The sequence below is a fragment of the Euprymna scolopes genome, chromosome 2, assembly GCF_053919585.1.
Source record: "Euprymna scolopes isolate OS-2025 chromosome 2, ASM5391958v1, whole genome shotgun sequence".
Lineage (NCBI taxonomy): Eukaryota > Metazoa > Mollusca > Cephalopoda > Sepiida > Sepiolidae > Euprymna > Euprymna scolopes.
The window spans coordinates 82,082,223-82,094,417 of NC_136483.1; the positions used below are offsets into that span (position 1 = coordinate 82,082,223).

General features: G+C 33.1%; 1 long non-coding RNA gene across 2 annotated transcripts in view; it reads left to right on the forward strand.

Annotated features, from left to right (window-relative positions):
* Positions 1-12,195, forward strand: part of LOC145293095 (uncharacterized) — a 1,048,662-nt gene that overhangs the window by 303,784 nt on the left and 732,683 nt on the right. The window lies entirely within an intron of this gene.

Genomic DNA, 12,195 nt, shown 5'->3' on the forward strand with positions numbered 1-12,195 from the left:
GAGAGGAAAGAAGGGCATAGAAAAATCGTCTCGTATTCAAGGGAAAACCAAAATCAAATATAAGAATAAGAAGTTTATTCATTTGCCATGTGTTATTATATTACGTCATTTCCAGATATGATTTTATTGGTTGCCACGTAATTATCGTTCGCAAAATTACATCAAATGTTTCGTGCATGCATGAATACGAATAAATTTAAATATTAATAATGTTTATTCATAAACCGTTAAGAAACATCATAATTACTTGTTCTCTGGGAGTTCACTGACTGTAAGCCTCTCCAAGATCCTAATACTCTCTACACATTTCTAGTAGAGTTCTGAATTGTTCTCTACTTTTATCAGGCTTTCCATCCTTCCTGAACCTCCTAGAACATTTTGTGTTACATCAACTAATGTTAGTGTTATAATTTTTTGTAGGACTATGAAGATTTCAGATCATCAAATCATCAGATTCTTCGTAATTTCAGTTCGCTTGATTTTGTGTAATGTTCTTGCATTATTTTTGTTCGATTATAATATCAGCTTACCTCTGGTTAGTTCATATAAAATGACTACCTAAGTTGGTTTCAACACTCGAGGATTTATTCGTATTTCAGCTGTTTAGTGCCGTCACGTAAGCTCCGTTAGCTACTTAATCTTTTTTCAGGTTTCTCAAAACTAGTGAAAGAGCCCCTACTATTATCGACATTCCAGTAATTTATTTCATATTCTATTATTATTATTATTATTATTATTATTATTATTATTATTATTATTATTATTATTATTTGTTTTCTTTCGTTGATATCATGTCAATTACCCTGACTTTAGATATTCAAGCTGTACTTTAACAGGTTCCTCGTTTGTCAAAGGCAAGCTTTTGCAAATTTTGAAAGAACTTTTATTGTCAATTTGATTACTCCATTCCAGTTACAATGAGAATTACCTTGATTTCTTTACGTTTCCATCGTTTAATTTCAATTTCAGATCTTGATATCTATTCATTTGTTCATGTTCTTTCTCTTGTACTCTGATATCCAAAGGGCAAGCATTATCCTTGACTGAGCAAGTTATTTCGTATTATTTAGACAGCAAAATTATGTGAGGTTTGAAATGTTCACAGATCTTATCAATTTGTATGCGTATGTCCCAAAGAATTGTGACATTGTCGTTTTCCTGTATCACTTTTTGTTTACGCCAGAATAAATTCAACCACTTCTCATTGTAATATAATTCACAGAGTTTGAAGTCTAGGATTTAAAGTACTTTGTCGTGTCTCCCTTTTTTATATTGATGGTGAGCTAGCATAATATATTCTCATATATAATTATGCGCTAATGTTTCTTCTATTTGAGTATACCATCTGGTATGGATGGTTCTGCAGTTGTATCGATATAGTTTTGAATAAACCTAGTCGAACTGCTTCGTTATTATTATCATCATCATTATCATCATCATCATCATCATCATCATCATCATCGGGTTGTTTAATTATTATTTTCTTCTATTTCTTTTCATAATTAATTTTATCAAGAATTTTCATAAGTTTTGCTTTCGGTTTCGACTATAGCTGATGGCACTTCATCTATTTTTTTAATGAATAATTTTATCAATAATTCTTTATAAGTTTTGGTTCCGGTTTCGATTATGGCTGAAGGAACTTAAGTTACATACACACACAAATACACACACACATACACACACACATATATATACATATATATATATATATATATATATATATATATATATATATATATAGCACAAGTTTTTATTTCGGTTTCGATTCAAGCTAATGCACTCAAGTCATATGGATGTATTTTTTTGTTTTGAAATCGCAACTTTATAATATATAAAAATCGATGGACCATTAACTCTATAATAATATATACGAAATCTGCAAGAATTAAAATATCATATTTAAACATACGTTACGACCGGGCTTTACCGCGCGTTCCTGCTAGCTTAGATAAATGCTTTTGCAGTTTTAACAAAAAAGCTAGAAGTCTCCATTTACACTGAACATCTACAGAATGCCAACCTCAATGCATTACATATAAATGAGTCCCCTGTGGAATTTCCATGGGTTTCGCTAGTTATTATTATTATTATTATTATTATTATTATTATTATTATTATTATTATTATATCACTACATAATATATAATTTGTATAACTGTCAGTATTTATTTCAACAGTTCTCAATACAATAGATCAGCAAAATAAACATTTTTTAAATTATTTTATGAATGTCATTTCTTTATTTTCAGGTATGTGGATATTTTCAGTTCCCTCATATTGAAATATTAAAAAAATTCAGGTAAATTAAAATTTTCTTTTCCTACCGCTTTTTCTCCTTTATCCAAATAATTTTTCACTATTCAGAGAGTACTTCAGCATATTTTCATGTTAAACGTTCTGTGTATAAAATAAAGAGAAAATGTGTGTTTCCGGTCAGATTAGCGATATGAAAAAAAAACGCATGTGAGAGGAGACACAGTTAAAAAGGTAAACATTGCTACTAGGGAGTGTAAATGAACGTTGCTGCTTATTTCAAAGCTTCATACCGGTCAACAAATTCATAAATCAGTTTTAAGCTTAATATTGCTTAATAAATAAGTTCTATTGACGTATTTATCGTGACGTGCATTCATGTTAAACCTATCTTCTATAGATGCAATTGAAAGTGATCTAGAAAGAGATGAAGTAAAATCTTACTATTTGGGATCAATTTCGATGTGCCAAACCTTCAATCTTTATCAAGTGTATCTTGTCGAATTGTAAATCTTTTTCATTGAACTCGGGGATCTGCACGGAATTTCGGACGGAACTCTATTATTTCATTCGCGAGTGTAGCATGCTACTGTTCCGTTATTTTTGATCGCATAGAAGTGTTAAGTAATTCGCAATTGCATTCTTCGTAATGTCCGCACTGAGGACTAAACTATAAACATTCAGAAGAGTGTCACTTACAAGTGAATTACCCAGTACTTTATCAGTATTTTTTTACATAGGCATCACCACTTATCAAGGCCAAGAGGCCACTCGAGGATAAGGGTTAAAGAGTGTACAGTAGAAATTAGACAATATAGTAACCGTTAGTAATGGAGATTCGGTAAATTTGCTAACTTATATGGAACGGCTCATCAAAAACTTGTTTACGTTGGACTTGAAGACAATCATACTGTAGTCAGCTGGAAAGTAGAAAAACGGAAGGCAATTCCGTAGGCGTGCAGTTCTAAGAAAGAAGCTTTGCTCATGGAATCTACGCTTAGGTTAGGCACAGATAAAGAGTGGTGGAAACTAATGATAGTGCTTTCTTCTAGACGGCTGTTACTTGTGAAAGTTTTGCGAGAGGGAACCATAGAATCGATCTCAACCGAGCACCTGCCATGAAAATAGCGATAAAGCAGAGACAGACTCGCAACATCTCTTCTGTGAGAAAGAGGTTGCAGGGAAGAGAAAAGAACATCCCCCACAAGAGTACGAAGTCTTTTGAAGGCAGGATAAGTCCTTTCCAGCAGCTCCTGCCCAGATGTGGCAACAGTATTCCATCCTTGGACGTACCTGGCTCTTATATAGATAGAGAATTGTATCAGCAGTGAGATATCTACTGGATCGATAGAAGGATCGCACCATTTTTCCAGCGGCCTTCGCAACGGATTTAATGTATGTGTTCCATTTAAGATCAGGAGTAAAGGGCAAACCCAGAAGCTTGTCAAAACATGAGGCCTCCCCAAGACGAGAGCCATTCATTTCCATTGATGCCAGATGGGGATCAGAGCGTTGATAATGTAAAGATAAAAAGATAAAAAGATAAAAGTTACGCCTCGGTTCCTTGCAGACAATTCTAGTATGGATTTTGGGAGCTTTGTAACTACACTTGCTTTTAGATGTACAATTCTACTACTTATCACTTTCGAGCTTTACTAATTATTACATACACACCTGAAGAAGGTCGGAAGTTACATTGACCGAAACGTTGTGCGATCAACACTGAAGATAAAAAAACAGTAGTCCGAATAATCCAAACAGTCAAATTATGAATCCGCATCTAAAAAATTAATAAACGTAAATTAATATCTTGTTTCCCCTTTAAAAGTTGGACCGAGATTTGATTTAGTTCATAAAATAAATGCTTTATTAAATGCTCGAAAAATGTTGCATGTGTCTATGTGCATGTGAGTGAAAGATTTATTTGGAGATGGCAATAAAAGTAGTTTATCTTCTTTTTATTAACGATTACTTTCGTTTCGTTAATATCAAGTAGTGAATATGAGCTAAATATCAAGGATATGAATATTAAGCGAAGTTAGTTTTAAATAAATATTGACATTTTAAAATAAGCAGTGATAGAATTACTAAAAAAAGATTTTATATAAAATGCTGAAGGAACAACTATTATTTAAAACTTACGCGTAAGAAATTGACGTAAACGTATGGTGAAAAAAACGACAACATTATCTAATAATTTAGCATCACATAGAAACGTTCACAGGAAACATGAGTTGGAACAATTACATTGAAAACATTGCCAGGGCCGCTGCGAAGAAGGTAGGCTCTCTCTACCGTGCTAGAATAACTACTGACACCTGAAAGTATCCTGTACCTCTATAAGGCTACTATTCGCCCATGTATTCCTGATATTCATAAATGACCTCCCCGACAAAATTGCCTCTGAGATGGGTATATATGCTGATGACACTACACTCTATGGCAGGCACGACAGGAAGACGAATGAACACATTTCTAAAGAAATGGCAGAAACACTAGAGGAAGACCTCCAATCTGTAGTGGTTGGTCGCGTTCAATGCTGCCAAGACTAAACTAGTTTCATTCAATAATTACAAGAAACCCTCTCTACCACCTATAGCAATGGCCAACGACTCTTTATCTGAGAGTACATCTTTCAAACTCCTTGGCCTAACGTTCACAGGGAACATGACTTGGCACAATTACATTGAAGGCATTGCCAGGGCTGCTGCAAGAAAAGTGGACTCTCTCTACCGTGCTAGACAACTACTAACACCCGAAAGTATCCTTACCTCTATAAGGCCACCATTCGCCCATATATGGAGTATTGCTGTCACATTTGGGCCGGTGCATCTACTACTAGTCTCTCGCTCCTTGACAAGATTCAAAAGAGAGTCGCAAACCTGATTGGCCCTGCACTGGCATCTAAGTTTCAGCCTCTGTCCCATCGACGAAATGTTGCATCCCTCTGCCTTTTCTACAAGTATTTTAGTGGTGAATGCTCTGACGAACTGCAATCACTTGTGCCCCCACGATGTGAGCACCCTCGACAAACCCGACAGGCTGCTAAATCCCACCCTCACACTGTAGAGATCCCTATATGTAAAACATCTTTTTACTCAAATAGTTTCTTCCCCAAAACCGCTAGACTCTGGAATTCCATTCCAGATTCCTGCTTCCCTAACAGTACTGACGTGCAGAAGTTCAAGTGTAACGTGAACCGACATCTTGCTGCCCAAATCCCTACATAGTACCCCAGTAGTTGTTGCCCCTGATAGTAGCCCCCTACACCAAAGTGTCAATTTGCCTTGTTTGGGGTGAAAATGTAATTAAAAAAAAGTTAAAACCATGACGTGAATTCTAACCGAATTTAGTGACGATTAGTCAAGTCATGTAAAAGCTAGGCTGTACACAAGTAATGGAAGTAATAAACTCGATCGGAAACGCAACTTCCAAAACGTTGGCGTTACTAGCATAACTGTAGTACTCTTTGTTTTGCTGTTGGTTTGTTTGTCACTATAAAGTTGTAAATAGTATATTTTGATTAGTTCGCGTATCCTGATAAAATTCATCTTTCACGCTGAGGATATTACTAGCATGTTTATTACAAAATGCGTAGATTAAATGGACGCTAATTAAGCAGATCCCTTGCTTTTTCTTTTCTTTTTTTGTTTTGCTTTTGTTTTTTGAAATCATATTTGGAACTGTAATGAATTTAAGGCAATCACAGCATTTTTTTCCATTTTACTAATTAGGTCAATTATTGGGAAAACAAATTGAAATCGATATATAAATACGTCTGAAAGGAAGTAAAGCGATCGGATATCAATTTTTGTATGAAGTCAACGTGACATTGAATCACGAATCAATTATGATGATGGAATCAAATTGGATCAGAAAACATTTGTCGTGTTTTTTAACTTAATATTTCAGGAAAGTATGGTTCCATCTCTGTTCTATATAATTGCCCCCGGCTACATCATGGGAAATAAAAGACCTCGTCGGAGCCTCCAAGGAAACCAACATTTAGGTCGGTCCGTTGTGAGATAAATGAACGCTTGATGAAAATACAAACCATGAGTTTTGAAATTAAAATTAAGATTAATTGTAACGATTGAACTAATGAGGAGAATATCGTCCGTACATCCATATACACTTATTTCACAAAATTGTATTATATTCCCAGGTATTACTAATATATCGAAGACTCGTAATATAAAAAGAAAAATATTATTTATTTTAACTCAAAATGTTGAAAAGCTACGAAGACGGATGTGGTACCATTAAAATGGGCGACCTTTAGTGCTCCAGAATTGATGTTTCTACATAGTCAACACCATTCCCAATGTACTTTTCCAGGAATTCAATGACGTATCTCTGTTTCTGACCCAGTTCAAGTTGTTTTTTTACCGTTTCAAACCATAAATATTTGCAACAGAAATATTAAAACTTCAGATAATGAATGCATAGCTTCAGTCATAAAAAACAATGCAGTTTTAAAATGCTTTCTGACCCATTCGGGGTGAAAGAAAAATGGGAGGCATTACTTTTGGAAGACCCCTCGCACACACTCATATATATATATATATATATATATATATGTGTGTGTGTGTGTGTGTGTGTGTGTGTGTGTGTGTGTGTGTGTGTGTGTGTGATGGCTATATACAGAATAAATTTATTGAACATAATGAATTAAACACGAAAAGGTTAACTAACCAGTTTAGAAAATCGCTTAACAGAGTTAAATTGAAGTTAAGAAATTATGATTTAAAAAATAATTGGAAAACGGAAAGATGGCAGGTGACAATAAAAAGAGGGGGGGGGGGAAGAAAAAAAACTTCAAAAAGAAATCACATTAAATCATAAGAGCTTTTCGTTTTTGCTTGCAAATAACATTTCTCCAGGACGTAATGTAAATCGTTTCTCGAATTTTCAAATGAAAAAGTGAGTCTAACTTGGTTAAAATGGAGAACAAGTCGACTCTAAACTTGGAGGCACAAGCACGGTTATTTATAAGCTGTTTATAGATGGCGGAACCTAGGTATTATTCCAAACCTGATGGTAAATAATTTGTAAATCGAATCTTTTATGAGATGTGTTGTTTGAGCTTGAAGTTCAATCTTTCCGCTGTCTGCCAGAGGTGGTGGAAAGTACGACTATATTTTAATAAGTGTATAAGAAAGGGCGGGCATCTTTCTGAATTGTAATACAACATGTGTCTAGTGGAAAAAACTACACATGTACTCGATGCAAAATAACACTGTTGCACAGCTAGTGGCAAATCTCTCAATTACGTTACCTAACTAAGATAGAAGTTAAATAGGACATCTATCTACTGAAGCCTCTTTAATTTTATTAAAAAAAAAGTAGAAATTTCACAAATTATAGAGGATAGTCATTTTTCAAGTAGTAAGTTTAATTTCGTAATCCATATATGCCTTTAAAAATCATTAAACCAATAAGGGTCTTAGTTAAATTGCATTTTTGTTTTGTGAAACAAAAAGAATCCCCACATGTTTAAAAGAAAAATAGTAAAAGTATGTTTACGATGGACAGAATTGAAAAAAAAACAAAAACAAAAAAAAACAAGAAGTCTTGGTAATTAGTACACCCGAAAAAGACTATAAGTCACTTATTTGTCTACTGTAAACATAAAAGTAAGATGCATGTTATTACTGGACACAAAAAAGCATCCGCTTTCGTTTCGTTGTCGATTAAACAAAAGATATCGTCAATGTAACGAAAGTAAAGGTCTAGTTTTGAAAGCCAGATATTAGAACGTCTTCACGTAAACTTACAAACATATTTACCAATCCAGTCCTAGTGGATCATCCATCAATGCATCATAATGTATTTGCTTATATATAAGGTAATTGGAACCTAATTCAACCGACATAATTCTACAGAAGTCGTTTCCGAAATAAGGGGAGTCATGCGGTATATATATATATATATATATATATATATATATATATATATATATATATATATATATTAATTCATTATGTTTTATAATTTTGCGCTGTGTATAACAATTATAAAATTTTGTACTCCAATATATATATATGTATATATATATGCATATATATATATGCATATATATATATATATATATATATATATATATATATATATATATATAAAGTCTAATTGTATCGGGAGATACTGCTGGGTCGCTCTGAGTAATAGTGTTCGGCCTCGAAACCATCTGAACTGGGAGTCATTATCTGATGAAGATTTTGTTTGGAAGAAATACTGCTCTGTCAGTAACAGTTATTCCATTTCCAAATTCAAAAAAAATAAATTCACCCTTCCCACATTCCGCCAAATCTCATTGGCTGACAGCTAACACTTCGTTCGTTCTAGAATCTAAATCTTATTGCAAAAACGAACACTCCAGAAATGTTCAAATATGGCGTCACTTATTAAATACTGTTTTCCGACACATAGGCATATACTGATAATTAATTATTTGTATCTTTTTTTATAAGCTCCATAAATCTTCTTTTTTTTAAGTACGACTTTCTGTTATTCTTTCTTTAGTTACGCTAAATAAAAAAATAAAACGGATTAAGCGATTAATAAAGCTGACACCCTGAATTTTAACGAACCAAAAACTCAAAATTTAATTACGGCAAAAATCTCGTTATGAATTCTTTGGAAACCTGTAAACTCTCTGTAACTAAATATTTGTCTAATTTTTTTTTCTTTTTACGCTAAATAAAAAATACAACGGATTAAGCAAATAATATAGACAAGACTCGGATTTTGCAGAAAACTTACACAGCGACCTACATTATTTGACGCTAGCATTTTTTTAAAACTACGATTTACTAAAATTCTGTGTTTAGTTACGCTAAATAAAATAAAATGTATTAGGCGATTAATATTGTCGATACTCGGAATTTTGATGAACCAGAAGCTGATAGTTTATTTACTGTAAAAATCTACTTATATTTGCTTTTGAAGCCTTTAATGTGTCTATTCCTAAATATTTGACTAAAATTCTTTATCTTTGCGCTAAATGCCCGGATTTTGCTGACAATTTACACAGTGACCCATGTTGCTTAACTCTAACGTTTATTTTTTTTTTTGGTACGATTTACTAACATTCTTTTGTTATGCTAGATAAAAAATAAATCCGAATAAGCGATAAATATAGCCTACACCAGGATTTAGACGAACTAGAAAAAGATAGTTCATTTACTTAATAAATCGTTTTATGTATGCTTTCGAAGCATTTAAACTGTCTGTTTCTGACTATTTGACTGACATTCTTTCTTTTTACGCTAGATAAAAAATAAAACGTATTAAGCAAATAATATCGCCTAGACCTGGAGTTGCCGAAAACTTACAGCGTAACCTATATTGCTTAACTTTAACATTTAATCATGACCAGAAATTGACAGTTCATATACTTCAAATTCAACTATGTGTGATTTTGAGGCCTTTAAACTGTCTATTTCTGACTATTTGCAAAGTGTGTACGTGTGTGTGTATGCGTGCTTGTGTGTGTGTGCGTGTGTTTATGCAAGTGTGTGTGTGCGAGTGTGTGTGTGCGTATGTGTTCTGTGTTTGTGTCTGCGTGTGTGTGTGTTTTGTCGTGTATGCGTGTGTGTGTGCATCTGTGCCGTGTGTGCGTGTGTGGGTGGGGTGTGTGCGTTGGCGAGTGTGCGCGAGTGAGTCTGTGCGCGCGAGTGTGTGTGTATGCGTGTGCGTGGGTGTGTGTGCGTGTGTGTGTCCGTGCGATACAAATCAATCTAATACTTGAGTCAACCAGGCTCAGCCACGACAACGCGTGACGGAGCGGGTACAGCTAGTATATATATATATATTTCTGTGGTCATTTTTTTTCAATTATATTTCACCTTTTATTTATACCAGTCTTTGATATATGATTGTAATTAGAGTGCATGTAACAAATAAATGACAAAAGTCTATATTCAAAATTTCATGATGTTGATCATCTTACAATATATTCTTTATAGTATTTTGATATTCACAATTCCTGACAGCAACTGTTTCGTAGCACAAAGTCATTCATTCAATCATTGTATCAATCAATCAATCAATCAATCAATCAATCTATTCTGTCCCAAACTCCCCAGAAGAAATAGCAACTTGAATTTTCAAGTTTGAAAAATCAAAATGGCTTTATAAAAGAAACAATAAAAGATAATTGCAACTTGTATGCTTTAGAAAGTTCGGATTTTGTAGTCATGTCTAGATACAGTTTATTTTGTTTTTATAGATTGATAGTTGCTATTTCTTCTGGGGAATTACGGGTAGAATAGAAACAGTTACTGTTAAGAATTGTAAATTCCAACGTAATTAAATGAATACCTTGTAAGATGGTAAACATCAGGACATTTTGAATATAGACGTTTGTCATTTATTTGTTATATATATATATATATATATATATATATATATATATATATATATATATATAAAGATAGGTAGATACATTATTTATCCAGAAACAAGTATTTTGCTGACACTACAGTTCCTTAGTCTTTTTTACTATTGCAGGATTCGAACCCATGATGATCGATCCTGTAGTTGGATGCGCCAAGAATAATCTTTTAGAAATTACTCGCTAATTTATCGTTTATCAATTTATGTTGTTATATTTTTGTTGTTATCTGTTTAATGAAAATTTAATTACCGATATTAATCATTACTGGCTTAGGGGAGCTAATTAATAATAATAATAAAGTTAATGCTAAAAATAACTAAATTACGGATTTTAATTTAGGCCAACTTGAGCTGTATGCAAGAATATTGATATTAATTTCTCGTGTAGGAAATTCAATTTCTGAAAAAAGTATGATCTAGTATAAATGTGCATGTTTGTTCAAGAAATAACATTCACACCGAAAATTATTAATTACAAAGTTATTGTTATCAACTTATTAATATATATATATATATATATATATAATATGGTATATTTTTTCCAAAAACCTTACTTTCACAGAACGTATTCCGAACTATCTCTCTTTATGAAAATGTAGTTAGAAACGGAGAAATCATCTTTAGACGCGTCTAATAATATGATATGTTCTATCAGTCATCTTGTTGGTCTGTCACGTTTGTATAAAATTGAATTTTGGTCGGCTGGTATCGCTTAAATTAAAATATTTCATTTTTATATTTATCTTCTCATTTCCGTAAGAAGTTCTATCGGACAACCATTGAATATGTTTAACTGACAACGCTTAAGTTTCAAAAAAGTCTTCATCGCTAACCACTAAAAATGATCTATCACGGTTTAGTTTGAAATAACAGTTGACATTCTTCTAACATTAAGTTTTAAATAGCATCGTTGTAGATCTGTTATGTTTAGTTCGAAATATCATTTTTATCACTAAACGCGCAAATTGAATATGCGTAGGTTTCATTACTTACGCATAAGCATATATTTGAATATCTCTGTCTATTGTTTGACAAGTCACATGTAAATTTTAAGTATCGTTTTGATCGCCTTGTTATGGATAAGTTAAGATCATTTTTTAGTTCAGTTTTAAATAACATTTACATGACACACCGCGCATATTGAATGGGCACATCTTTGTGTTTATCGGTATGTCTGTCGCATTTCGTAGTGCAATGGTCGTACCACCACTAAATGTGCATATTAAATGGATGCATCTTAAGAATATACATTCTTATTTTTAAGCATTTTGATTTCTATTCCAAGTGTCTTGCTATCTGATTCGTCTTGTTTCAGGTATAATACTATCACTATCCCATACAAGTGGAATGCATCATTGCATATTCAAATTCATTAAAGTTGAGCGAAAGGAATCTGGCTTGAGACATCTTCGTTCATGAAAGAAGTCAACCGACAGCAAAGAATTAGGCGTTTCAAATTTTACTTTTCGAGTTAAAACAATGGTTACGGATCTTGATGGTTTATTCTAGGCACATAATACCCGACTCAAAGATTGAATGAAA